General features: G+C 33.9%; 1 non-coding gene across 1 annotated transcript; it reads left to right on the top strand.

Moving 5' to 3' along the window:
- Positions 1 to 8,787: 8,787 nt before the first annotated feature.
- On the top strand, positions 8,788 to 8,859 carry Trnae-cuc. Its single transcript has one exon. It is a non-coding gene; the product is annotated as a tRNA-Glu (tRNA).
- The last annotated feature ends 5,730 nt before the right edge of the window (positions 8,860 to 14,589 follow it).

Below are 14,589 nucleotides of genomic sequence, written 5' to 3'. Positions count from 1 at the left end.
ACATTTGTATATCAACATAGATTAGAGGCTTGTGGGCTAATCTTCATCCACAAATTTATCCCAACCTTTAAAATATAAGATCAGTTTTGTTTTTGAGATATTCCAAATAGGATGTTTAATATTGATAAAAATGTTGACAGTTACTCGAAATCAAATTTTTTGATTACTTTAGTATGGTTATTGGAACTATAGTGAAATTTCTAAAGCCTAAAAAGGACGGATAAAAACTCGAAAGAGTATCTCTGAATCTAGACTAGTAATAATATAAGTTCTTTAATAATTATGGCACTACCGTACAAACTGACTTTTGAATATACAAAAATACTAAGGCCCATAAATTAATATTCCTCTACTATGTTTTAGTCGTGTCTAATTACTCCGACCTATTTTCAATCATAAAGACTGTATTATCCGATATTAAGCTCGGCAGTCTACGAACAGTGCCATACAGATATAAAACATAGTAAGCGTATTTTATTACTATGTTTGTCAATCATAAAGATACTTTGAACAATTCATTTTATATACATTAACTGTTCTTAGATATTGTTATATATTTAATAAATTCTTAAACATGACGCAGAAAAGAAGATTAAATTAAATGTGTATTTTAGTGACTGGCATAGTGATTTCCAAACGATTTGGCCAGTTGTGATGGATTTTTGTTTAAAAGAATTGACTGAAATGGATCTTGGCCACAAGAAGACTTGATGAGTTCTATTTTTGCTAGCAGATTGTTCCCTTATTTTAAAACATATAGTCGTAATATTTAGAACTCCCATAAACACACCCCTACTGAGATAATCTGTTAATGATTGATTATTTTTAGACATGCTAAATTCAAGGCCATCATTGCATAGTTTTCAAATATAATTTTAGCTAATAAATATACATTATATCAAATTTAAACTTGTCATAACAAAGTATGGAGCTGTGTTGGTCTAGTGCTATCGGTTCGATCCCCGGCGGTGCACCAATGGACTGTCTTTCTATGTGTGCATTAAAATAGGGAAGGAAAATCGTGAGGAAATCGGTGCGCCATAGACAAATTGTCGACGGCGTGTATAAAAGGAGGCTGATAACCTACTTGCATATTAGATTAACGAATGAAATGAAACAGAAAAAATACATAACATGCAGATGGTGAAATGGTTGCAGCTCCTTACAAACATTTTTTAAAACAAAAAACAGTGGCGGAGAGTTTTTGCCAGTTCTTATCGTCCGTTCTATGCCCTTGATTTAAGAACTGGTAGTAAATATGAAATTAGAATCATTGACGTTCACAAATTTAAATTGTATTTGAAAATTGGAATAAATGTTTTTTTTAATAATTTTTGTTTTTTTAATACAATCCTCCATTATTTAACAAGATTAAGCTGAGAATTTTATTAGTTGTAGCGCCACTATTTAAATAAATCAGTGGCGCTACAACCTCTTTAGGTCTTGGCCTCAGATCTAAATCTGTTTCATAATCAATTTTTAAATCTAATAGGCAAGTAGGTGATCAGCCTCTACTGCCAGACACACGTATGGGTCTAAGACATGTCAGTTTCCTCACGATGTTTTCCTTCACCGTTCGAGCAATTGTGAAATGCGCACATAGAAAGAAAGTCCATTGGTGCACAACCGGGGATCGAACCTACGACCTCAGGCATGAGAGCACGCTGAAGCCACAAGGTCAACACTGCTCTATTCGCCACTATTATGGGCCAGTTCTACAATTATAGGATTAATGATACACGATCATTGTCATATGAACATGAAATAAAGTTACAACTGTCAAAGTCATGGCTTTTTGACATGACTTTATTTGTGATGACATATCGGTAGCTCTAACTATTTTTAGATTTTCAACGTGAAACATGCCAAAATATGTCTTCGAACCACAAAGGCTTTGGTTTTTCAACACAACAGGCCCGAAAAGGTTTTTAAGACAAAACGACGAACTCCCTCGAGGACGATCGTTAACGTTCAAACGCCGCTCGGATACACAGTTAGAAGTAAAAGTTAACGTCAGGTAGGCGTATTTTTTCCTTTTCAATTGATAGCAATATCCATAAGGAATCATGAGAACTTAATAAAAGGGAATTTTATTGGGTCCATAGAGTCATGAACGAAGAACTTCTTTTAAATTCTTAAAAGGCCGGCAACGCACTCGCGAGCCCTCTAGCATTGAGAGTGTCCATGGGCGGCGGTATCACTTAACATCAGGTGAGCCTCCTGCCCGTTCTATAAGAATAAATAAATAAAATCACACAACACAACCAATTTAGGCATATAGGCTTAGTTAAATAAATTAAATCACAATTAGTTAAATGTATTAAATTTCCTTGTTTGTTTCCTTTTCTAAATCTTCTTCTTCTTTGGCTATATTTTCAGTGTATTTGTTTGTAATTATATACAATTATATATAATTTACAAACAAATATTCTAAATCACAATAATAATAATAATAACAATCTAAACACACTATAGCTTTAGGATTACTAAATAAATAAATAAATAAATTTTTTTCATAATTCCTGTTTAACTAATGCAATTTATGTATGAATTTTTCATCTTTCTTAACTCAATATAAAGATCATCGGCCAAAAGAAGTTTGCAAATCGTTACGAAATAATTGGTTCCACGGGACTAAGGCACCCCCTAATCTCCCTTGCAAAGTGTCATCCCGCGAAAGACATTAAAAACAACAAAGTTAACCCAAAACTGCGGATATTAACTAAACGGTCGAAAGGACTCCAACCCAAACTCAAACACCACTTAATCATAGGTCTTTCGAGTTTTTCCTCTGAATTAATTCACCCAATTTATAAGAGTACTAATTATATTATACATATTTAATACTTTCAGGGCTTATGTTAATTGGAACCTTTATTTAATAGCTTTTATTTTGTTTATATGATGTACTGAGGCGCTTCATTTTATTATTGTATATGGTCAGTTATATAATCTAAAATTAAAAATATCACATTTTTTTTACATGGATTCAATACCAAAGTTTCTAAAGCCATTAAACAATACAATTATTACGACTTACATTGTGGTAATATTTTGTGTCGTTCTACACTAACTTCGAAAATAATTATGTAAATAATCAAACCAAAAAAATCAAAATCAAAAATCATTGATTCATGTAGGTAAATACACTTATGAACGTCAAAAAAGAAATACATTGAATGCTTCTAATTTTACATTTACTTTCAGTTCTCAAATCAAGGGCGTAGAACGGAAGAGAAGAACTGGCAATAAACTCTCCGCCACTCTTTTCAATCCTCAAATATTTTCTTTTACACAACGTTTGTAAGGAGCTTCAGCCATTACACCATGTCTTGTCAAGTCATGTCTATTTATATCTGTACTATACTATACAGATTAAAATTATATAAATATTAACTGTTTCGATTAAGATAATAGCCGTGAACCGAGTGTCAACAGGAATAGACGCTGCAGTTCCTAAGTTACGAAGTTATCTGTGATTTACTATCTGCTCTACATAGTTTAATTTACTGCAGCGAGCTGTTACAAGTTCTACGGTTGTATTATTCGATGACTTAACCATTTCGGGTACAGATACTTTCTGATTTTAACCATACGTTATTCGTATTTACTGTACAAGAAAAAACAACGCGTCTGGTACATTGTATGTGATGTATTTTTGAACTTACAGTAACCAGTTCATTAGAAAAATTAAATATACAATTTTTAATCTATTTGCACTTTATTTTTTTTTTGTTGTTTTTGCAAATAGTGAAGGGGGGATAGATGCTTTTGGCACAAGTGTACCTGTACCAGACTCACGCAGTCGATTATTAAGATCTATGGCAAGCCGTTTCCTCACGATGTTTTCCTTCACCCTTCGAGTGATGCGAACATAGACAGTATGTCCTGGTATTGGTGCACAGCCGGGATCGAACCTACGACCTCAAGTATTTCAACTAAATAAAGTATTTAATGTTAAATACTTTATTTAGTTTAATGCGCCAGGCTGCACACAACTACTGGAAAAATATATAACAGTAAATCTCAAGGATCAATAAAAATCATCTTTCATTCGTCTCAAAGCGGTGAGTAATGTAATAATAACAAGTCTAAGGAATAAACTCCCGCAAATCAAAACTGCAAGCTTTCGCTGAAATGCACTATAATCCCCGGTTATTGCGGTGCTTATTCTGATACTAAGTTTTATAAATTCTTAAAATTGCAACTAAGAAAAGGGTCACGAGTATTTACTCGTGACCCTTTTCTAATACTTGTAGGTATGGCATGGCACACAACATACTTTCAACGTACAGACTCGATTTATGAGACAAAACTCGTCCTCACACGTTGTAAGTAGACAAAGAAATTAGTATCTTATATTCCAAAATCAATTTAAATCGAGCTCAAAATCTGTTTTTGAAGTGTCACTTCCGGCGCGTGAAATTTTGGTAATTTTTTTACGGATGAAACGTCACGATGGTGTGCAGCGTTTTTGTCAAAGAAAAGGGATGGAGCGATTGAGACCAATTGGGAGGGGGTTAGAAAGGGAGATCAAGAAAAACATGGTGGATGTTTTCGTTGTTTTTTTTGTTTTTGTTTTAGATGGCAATTCTGTCGCCTTGCGTTAAAAAGGCTCTCAAATCTTACACAATATAATATAGTTGACATATTACATTGAATTTTGTGAGATTCGTTTGTCTTCACTCAAAATATCGATTACATGTGTCTCTCACAGAACGCTAATCACCTACTTGTTTATCCATCAACGAAACAGATGCAAACAAGCTATTGGTGGTGCTGCATTGTTCTTTATTGTAATGTTTAATAATAACGAATAATTAAATTTAAATATTCACATTGAACGTATAAAATTTAATAATTTATTGTGCTGAGAATAAGTCCAACGTTTGTTATTTTTCAGTTTACAGCGAAGCGACTTTATTGCTTCTCACGGTTTGAGAAAAATTTTCTTACAGTAACATTTATAGTTGGATCCGGTAAATTTAATATTCGTAATTTGCTTGTAAAATTATACATCTTAATATTAAACAATTAAGAAGAAAGTTAATACATAATTAGTATTTATCGTGAAGTGAAGTGACTGCACAAGGCAGGCCTATATCCGACCCTTTTTTTCTTTGCATATCAGTGTGTTGCTACTTAGGAACATTCATTGCTATACGGACAAGAGCATAGGGGGCATAGTACAAATTTGTGTTTGAAGTTGAAACTCTACTGCAAGGACTTGAGTCGACTCAATTTAGTCCAAGTTAACCCTAAGAAGATACAAGTTTCCAACACATAAACAATAAATAAACACTACCTCTCTACTCTTTGTTGCTACCCCTCTTCGAACACACTTTTTTATCACCTCATCCAGCATCGGAATATTAGGTTTGCGCTCATTTGATGGATATGGTTCAATCAGCCGATACTTCGATCCGAACCACCGCATGCAACTCTTTACAGCCAAAAATTTGGCCCCACGTGGAGTATCGCTCTCAGCTCAGGGTGTAATGAAGATGAGATAAGAATATTTGGCTTCTGGGTTTAATTTAAAGACTTAAAGTTCACAATTGTCATTAAACAATTACATAATGATTCAGGGGCATTTTATGTAAATCCAGCTTTATTGGCATCGGGAGAGTCGTATCATTTCACAAGATATCTATTCAGACTCTATGCCAAGTGTACGTGGTTTGAATGCGGACTTATCAAATACAAGTTTAGCTTTCTGTTAGAACTTTAAATATACACTGTGTAACATTACTATAAGGTTCAATATTCCCTGTTAACAAGTTTCACAGCCGCAAAATACTTTGTCAATTTCCTCAGCGTGCAGCACGCTATCTGTCAAAGTATAATAATAATTGAGAGAAGGATATTTTATACGGTCTTTTGTGTGTTGGTAATTTGTGTTAGATTAATGATCTTCCATCAATATTTATATTCTAATAACAATACATATTAAAGTTAATTAATGACGATATTCATTCACTAAATCTTAGGTGTCAGATAAAAGTTTGATCATAATATTTTGGGCCATAATCAACATTGATAATTTTATGACGTAAATACATATAAGTGATAAGTTGCTAATTAATAAGCTATTTTTGTATGTAAATCCAATTGGGATTCTTATTCGATACTTCACATAAGCGATTTCACAACGTAATCACAGTTTGAGTTTGATTCCCAGTGAAAGTCAAATAGTGATATTAACGGGTTGTGAGGAAACAGTCGTATATGATCTTCTCATACTGTAGGAAGCTACAATGGAATGTAATGAAATATTACTACAGTCAAACCGTACGACGACATCGTTTAGAACGACATACCAGTTATATAGATCAAAAGTCCCGGCTGAATTCTAATTTTTTTTAGTTTTACGTTCACTGAAACAACGTCATCGGCTGTTACGACGATCGGTTTTTACGACCATATTTGGTCATACAATAGTTAAAAAAAAAATATGTTTACTATGGAGCATAAGATACAGATATCACTTATTCCGCGTCATTATTAGTACAAGTATTTTTATTTACACTATAATCTATAATTAATCTATCTCCTCCCAAAAATGTAACAAAAATACATCCCGATATATTGCCTTGTTTGTTATCACTTGAACCCTTAAATGTTATCGTTATTTTTTGCTGGACCCTAAAGTAATTAATTTCTAATAACGAGACGTGACATCGGTACGAAACAAAAAACCGTACATTTGAAACACGTTAATACACATGGCCAAGGATTATTGAGAATTGATGGATTCAGAGGGGGTGTTTTTGTCTTTTATAAACCAAACTAGCTAATGTGGGTTATATTAGGTGGGCGGTAAAGTTCGTAGGCGCACATGGAAAAAATATTATTGAAATCTCTTCAACATTTAAATTTGATTTGATTCTTCAATTTAGTTGCGTCCGCGAGCAATATAGCAGTGATGAAATTTTTCGAAAATAGTTTTATAATACGATTTGTCTTTAGGCACCAAATAAGCTTCAGTTTCGGTGATTATCTCTTCATCAGTGAATAATTTATATGCCAAAAAATTCTATTGAGGTCTGAGAACAGGAAAAAGTGTAACCGCGTCGCTAGTGACCAAATTTGAAGAATACTGCTTCCTGCTAATGCATCTGTAAGTGATTGATGATGATCTGTTCAAGCGATTTAAAGTCACATCACCTCTATGTATGCTGATATCACTGACCGAGTGTGATGAAGGATATCGAAGGTTACTTTTTATTTTACTAAAAAAAATAAGTTTGACAAATATAAAGTATTCAACGTAGAATGCACTTTATCAATTTGTCGATTTACGCTTGCATAATAAGCAATAGACGATCGCTTCAAATCGCGCCAAGTTCCAGCGAAATTCTTGCAAACACGATCTCGGAGACTTAAAGGAATCTCAAAGTTTTTGGAAGTCAAATTTCCCGCGAACCATTGATTGGAGCCGAGATAAATTCCGAAGTAGTTTCGCGAACTTCTCAATTAAACGCTTCGTGTTGGAATTGAAAACCGAAAACTAATTATTTTCAATCCTAAACAGGATTTGATTTTAAATATAAATATGTTGGGGAACCATCGATTTTGATATCATCATTTCGTTCTACTGGGCGTCATGTGGGTAAAGTGCGAGAACCAAAAGTCACGAGTAATTATCGTACAGTATTTAAATTAGATTCCTTATAACACTTTAGCAATTATATTGAGCAGCGAGTTCAAAGCTCATCACCACAATGCTCCACTGAATATTTAATTAGTACTGTCTAAAGTCGAAAATTTGTCGACACGAACTGTCATTCTCATACAAATTTAGTTTTCGACATTCTACCTACACTACTATTGTTATATCATCGGTACTCTGTGTGCAATGGCAAGATGGCGCCTCGACCCCACTCGTATTTGCTCTTTCCATCACGAGCTCATAGAAAGTGTTGTCCAAAGCCGGGTATCGAACATAAGACCTTGAAGTCTCTTTCAACTGTTAATAAATCTATCAATTACACAGACTAGACAAACAAATATACCTACTACAAAAGCGTAAAACAATTGTATAACCTTAAATTATTAAATGCAAATAAGCGCGAATTTCAAACAGTATTTAAAGAGCTTGACGTTTTGATTTGACAGATATTGCAGACAGTTGACAGTTAACTATTTGATATTATTATGATTAATCTAATTGGCGTGTTAAGGACATCGTCACGTAGTTGGAATTGGAAATATTCAGCTGATTTTTACGTTGTCATACTGGTTCCAATTTAGTAACTGAAGCTGCAGCTAGCACCACCACGATGAATAGGTATATGATGATATATATGTTATTAGATGTAATTGAATTCGATAAGACCATTCTTTTAATGTTGTTTAAATCATATATCTCATCCCCAATACGGCTAAAGTAGTCTAACAAACGTATAAATCACTGTACCTTGATATAAAATGATATTCTACGGCTGGCTACGTCACGGTGTGCAGATATCGTGAATATATTCAAGCTCCAAGTTCCAGTACTTCAGAAACTTTGTCGTTCAAACTTGGCCTATATTCAACGCTACGGACACGAAGGGCTAAGAGAAAAGCGTATGTCAAATACAGAGATGTCCAAAGGCGCATAACAAAATATATGACATTTTTTCTTGGGATCTTTTTAACTGTTGAATCTGCTTCAAAGTTTATATTTAAAATATATAAATAATTAAATGAATACGCCAACGACTAAATGTTTTATTTCTTGTCGATTTTATTTATATATAATGACACGACGTCATTTATTTCATTAGAATGGCAACATCTTAATCCGATATGGTCTAGTGGCTAGGATATCTGGCTCTCACCCAGGATGCTCGGGTTCGATTCCCGGTATTGAAAAGTAAAAAAATCATAGACATCTTACAGGCTGTAAATTGTGTGTTAAAAATATTGTGTTTCTTGCTTTTTATAGTTTTTAAAAATAAACTAAAATGGTTGATGACAGTGATAACAACTTGGGAATTATTATTTGCTTTGTACACATATATTTTTTGTTTTTTAATTAAAAATTTGTATAAAATACAATTTGCATGGCAAGACCGTTATAAAGGGGACAGAACGCATTTCTACAAATCAATTATAAATCTTTAATGGCCCGACTTAAAGTGTATACAGATGTAGTATCCATTACTAAGATAAAAAAGGTAAAAAAAAAGTGACGAATGTTCTTACTTTACACTACGTATAGAATGTTAAAAATAAACTCTTTTCGTGACTTTATTATATTTATACACATTTTACAAATGTAAAGAATCGTATACACCGTTCGTATTTGATGAAGTCAAGTTAGTATACTTGATATTTTAATTTTATGTAATTAATTTTAGTAATTCAGCATTTAGCCCCGCAACCCGGTATTCGATTCGATATTTGCATAGGGTTCATACTGCATGTTACCTATTCCTCCACTTAAATAAAGATTCCGTCTTTTTTTTATAGAACAGGGGGCAAACGGGCAGGAGGCTCATCTGATGTTAAGTGATACCGCCGTCCATGTTTAAATTAGACTTATACATAATATATTATAGGACAACGGGCGTAAATATCGCTTAAATTGTGAAACTTAACTTAAATAAGTATTGAAGAAGGTTAAAGCATCTATAATGACTTTTTTTATAAAACAGGTGGGCAAATTGGCAGTTTTATGATGTTATGTGATAACACGGCCAAATGACAAAACACTGTCGTAAGATTCGCAAGTGCGTGGCTTATAATATTGAAAAATAGAGATATTAAAGGAAAATGAAGGAAGCATAAGCGGATAAAGAGTGAATTTGTGAAACGCTGGTTCCATTGTCGGACTTTCTATGTGCGTATTCAACAGTCACTCAAACGTTGATGGAAAACAGCGTAAGGAAACTGGCTTGCCAAAGTGTCGTGGGTCAATGTGTGTGGCACAGGATCACTAACTTGCCTATTAGATTGACAAATGATCATGAAACAGACACTGAAATCTGAGGCCAAGACCTAAAAATGTTGTACCGCCAGTTTATTATGATTTACATTCCACAGCGGATTCAATTTTTAACACTACCTTGACGCTTCGTATAATTTAACAGCAAGTACTGGTCAAAGTTGGAACATTTGCCGTAGCCGGGAGAGCGATTTCAACTTGTTACCAATAAAGTTAGTTGTAAATGCTTCCATGTTCAGCTTTATGCTCGTGTTCAGATACGTGACTTATGGGATTTAGAATAGTTAAGCCGTTAGCACTTAGCTTTTATAGTTTCGGCTGTTTTATTTATTAACGGACTTTCTTACGTAATACTAGTAGTATGAATGTACTACGAGGTACGATAATAAAGGATCAAGGAAGCTGTAGGAGTGTTTCAAGGTCTTCAGAAGAATGGAGAACACCACCAGCTAGTACATTGATATTTAAGTACGAACTTCTAACGAGTCTAGTACAATGAATGTAGAGTTACGATTACAAAAGACCAAGGAAGATGTAAGAGTGTTTCAAGGTCTTCAGAAGGATGGAGAAGACCACCAGATATGGTGGTGATATTTAAGCACGAACTTCTAACGTATCTAGTCTTCAGAAGGAGAAGTTGGTACATAGAGATAAAGGATCAACATGGCAGTACGTCTGTTTAAAGCCCAAACACATTTTTAAACGAAGAAAATTTGTTTTGCTTGGAATTAGATTCATAAATCACATTCAATGGGCCGAGATTCCTTACAAATTATCAAAACATTCGAAACAAAACACTATCTGACCGCAATCCACCCCCTTTTCTAGGTCAATTAATACCATCCCACTCTATCTTTGTCGGTACATCTATTCTCTAAAGTAATACAAATAAACCGATATTGACCGGGTTGGACAGATCAACCATTACTCATGTCTTCTGACCGCAAAATCATTTACCATAAAGGACAAATAGCATAAAGTTAGAATTATGTTTATTTAACGGTATTTCATTAAAATTTTCTTTCATACCTAAAAAATTACGCCGTTAACCTAATGCTATCGCAAAATATTCTTAGAGTTTTTGTTCGTTAAAATTAATTAAATTATTTTCACATGATTTTATTTATTTCATATAAGTGTTTCATTTGGAGTTCATTAAAATCCAATTTATTTGGGAAACGCTTTAAAATATTATTATGAAAGTTATGTAAGTTAAAGAGCAGTGTTGGCCCAGAGGTTTCGTCGATTCTAAACCCGTTTTGCTTTTGAATCACGGCCAAGCACCAAAGAATTTTGTTTATCAATCGCATGGCGAGTGCAAACATCGTAAGAAAACTTAAAATTAACAGTAAAATCATCAGTAAAACAGTATTTCATATTTTTTTATTGAAAAAATTGTTCACTTATAATAAACCAACAATTTTTATAAGTGTAAGTACCGCAACAATAGGTTTTTCGGTTTTGGTTTCGTTTTACGTTATTAAACGTATTTCTCTAGCGCTCTGGACTTATATCCACAATCAAGACAAATCGAGGCCCAGTTTTCAGCTTAGGACAGAACGATAAAGAGAACTACAACAATAAAAACATCTTGCACTTAGGATCATTCAAAAAAGAGCAAGCAAAAACATTTAAAAAATATAGGCCAGCGGCGCATCTGCGAGCCCTCTAGCATTGAGATTCATGGGCGGCGGTTTTACTTAGCTTCAGATGAGCCTCCTCCTCACTTTTGCCCCTTTTTAACACTTTTTCCTTTTAAGACTTTAACAATTATAATACTGTCTAACAATATTTATTTATCAGAAATAATATTCATGTTGTTTTCCAGGGGTGAATGCACGAATAAGTTTGGGGTGAATACTAACAATGTTACAAATTTTGATTGATCTAGATTGCGAATAACATGAAATTATTTTTAAAGGGGCCGTAATGAGTCATTCTGATATCATAGAGGGGTCAAATGTAATATTTAGTATAGTATATATTTAACTGTACTATACGTATAATTTGAGTTAATCTTACGAACTATTTCTATGAATTCGAAATAATTTATCTGTTACACAGCCCATAGATCGGAGCTATATTATATATATTTAAATAATATATATAGGTTGTCTTACGGTGCCCACTTAGTGCAAAATTCACACATACTACTCTAATTTTTGAACATTTAAAGAAAAATTACAATGAAAAAGTATTTCTAAACAGGCGTAATTCTTAGAAATTGATTTTCAAATTGAGTTGCAAGATAACAAAAATTTTGAATACTTAATACATTATATATATTAACTATAATTAAACAAAATGAAAATAAAAATTCGAAAACAGAAATTGTTATGATTAGTTATATACTCAGATATACCTAATATATAAATGAGCAGTGTTGGCCCAGTGGCTTCAGCGTGCGACTCTCATACCTGAGGTCGTAGGTTCGATCCCCGGCTGTGCACCAATGGACTTTCTTTCTACATAGGAAGAAAGTTCATTGGTCCAATTTGCACCTCAAAGAAAACATCGTGAGGAAACCAACTTTTCTTAAACCCAAAAAGTCGACGACGTGTGTCAGGCACTGGAGGCTGATCACCTACTTGACTAATAGATTTAAAAATGATCATGAAACAGATTCAGAAATCCGAGGCCAAGACCTAAAGAGGTTATAGCGCCAGTGATTTATTTATTATTTATACCTAATATATAAGTGCCACACGTAAGGATTCGTTTATAATTATATTCTTATAGCATATGTTTGATATATAATCTAACCTTCAAGTATTGGTCAGAGATTATCGACCGAGCGTCAAAACCATCAATCACGGCTGGCCCCTAATCAGTTTAACAGATGTCCTCGGTCACGGATGTGTGCCACAGATGACGAATGCTCTGCCGACCTTTGAGTTTTTATATTTACTCGACTAAAAGACATACGTTAAGTGTACGTACTAGTAAGGTCCCGCCTGTCCATCAATTTCGGTTTTATTACGCTCGTCACCAAACAGAAATATTTCAGCAGCAGTATTAAGCAGAGACCATAGAATTTTAAATGTGGGTAAGTGAAATAAATCGTTAGGTTCTACCAACGAAGAACGATCTTTAAATATTATATTGGAGTTAAATTGAGAGCATTAAGTTCATCGGATCATTTCATATTTCTCACGCGGTAGGTACATGTAATTAATAAGGTTCGTATGTAGGTAGACTAATTTGTATATACTCTGGTTGATTTTATAAGATTTTATATAAGATTTATTTCTTTTTTAGCTATCTTACATCTAACTCGTATTTATATTAAAAAATAAGACACGTAAACAAAGCCAACACAGATTATATTGATAAACAAAATATATGAATCAGAAAACACAAAACTCAAATATTAGATAATTAATGTTCGTATGAGACAAATGGGACAATTGAAAATATCTTGTAATAGAACAGGGGGCAAACGGGCAGGACGCTTGATGTGCCTATGGACACTCTTCATGCCAGAGGGGTCGAGATATAACTTAGATATACATATAATTGTGTTATTTATAAAGGTTAAACTATTTTGTGGCAAAAAACGTAAGGAAAACTTGTACTGATCAATTAAGAAATGAATTGTTACTGAGCTGATACCGAGTTCGCTAGTTTGCTACTATTTTTATATAGCATTATTTATATAATGAAACTTGAATCAAAAATCCCTTTTGGATAATATCGCGAGATAGATTATAATGGTTACAATATTATTGACACACAAATGATCACACAATAAACCACCAAGAATCTTCCGTAGCCTGATATTGGCAGATGCATTGGTTTGTGGCTTGTTTCTGCCTGTTTGCACAAGACTAGGCGATTAACAGTTCACAAGTGAAACTAGCACTAGGATAATGTTTGGTACATTATGCATGCCTGCAACGATATCGAGGATTAAGTACGCCTAATAGGTATTGGTAGTTAGACTGACAAATACACCTCCTCATAATTATATAAGAAAATATGAACTTGTGGTTTAATGTCTCATATTGCATTACTCTTAAGCCTCTGCTTGGCAAAACAATCTAGAACTTTCGGGTAATCGTGAGCTAACCTATTTATTATTTGACAACTGAGCGTTTTTCAAGACGATTTTGGCCGCGCACCACCGCTTTGTGGAACCAGCTGCCCACTGAAGTATATCCGAACCTTCTTAAAAGGCCGGCAGCGCACTCACTTGACATTGAGAGCCATGCGTGGCGGTATCATCAGGTGAGCCTCTTGCCCGTTTGCCCCCTGTTCTATAGAAAAAACAATAATAAACAAAATGTCAATCCGAAAAACAATGCCACCTGATGTATAGGAGATGAGATGCCTATATGAACCCATATTATTATACTCAGGGAAGATGTAGGCACTAAGGAGTTCCACAATTGTTTTTATAAGAAACGAGGAACCAAATCGTCCAGTGTGGCACTTGGACATGTCGACAACGAACTCCAACGTGTAGTATTCTTGTAATGTTTATCATAGATAGTATTTTATACGTAAATGTAGAATGAACAGTATTTCACGTATTACTATAAACTAGCAGCTTATTAAAGGACACATCAATATTCTCTAATAAAACTCAGCCATCATGTTATGTATTTCACCGGAACCAATATGAAGCAGATTGATCTATGAACGCTTTTGGCAAC

The sequence above is a fragment of the Pieris rapae genome, chromosome 16, assembly GCF_905147795.1.
Source record: "Pieris rapae chromosome 16, ilPieRapa1.1, whole genome shotgun sequence".
Taxonomy (NCBI): Eukaryota; Metazoa; Arthropoda; class Insecta; order Lepidoptera; family Pieridae; genus Pieris; species Pieris rapae.
This window is presented reverse-complemented; position numbering and strand designations above follow the sequence as displayed.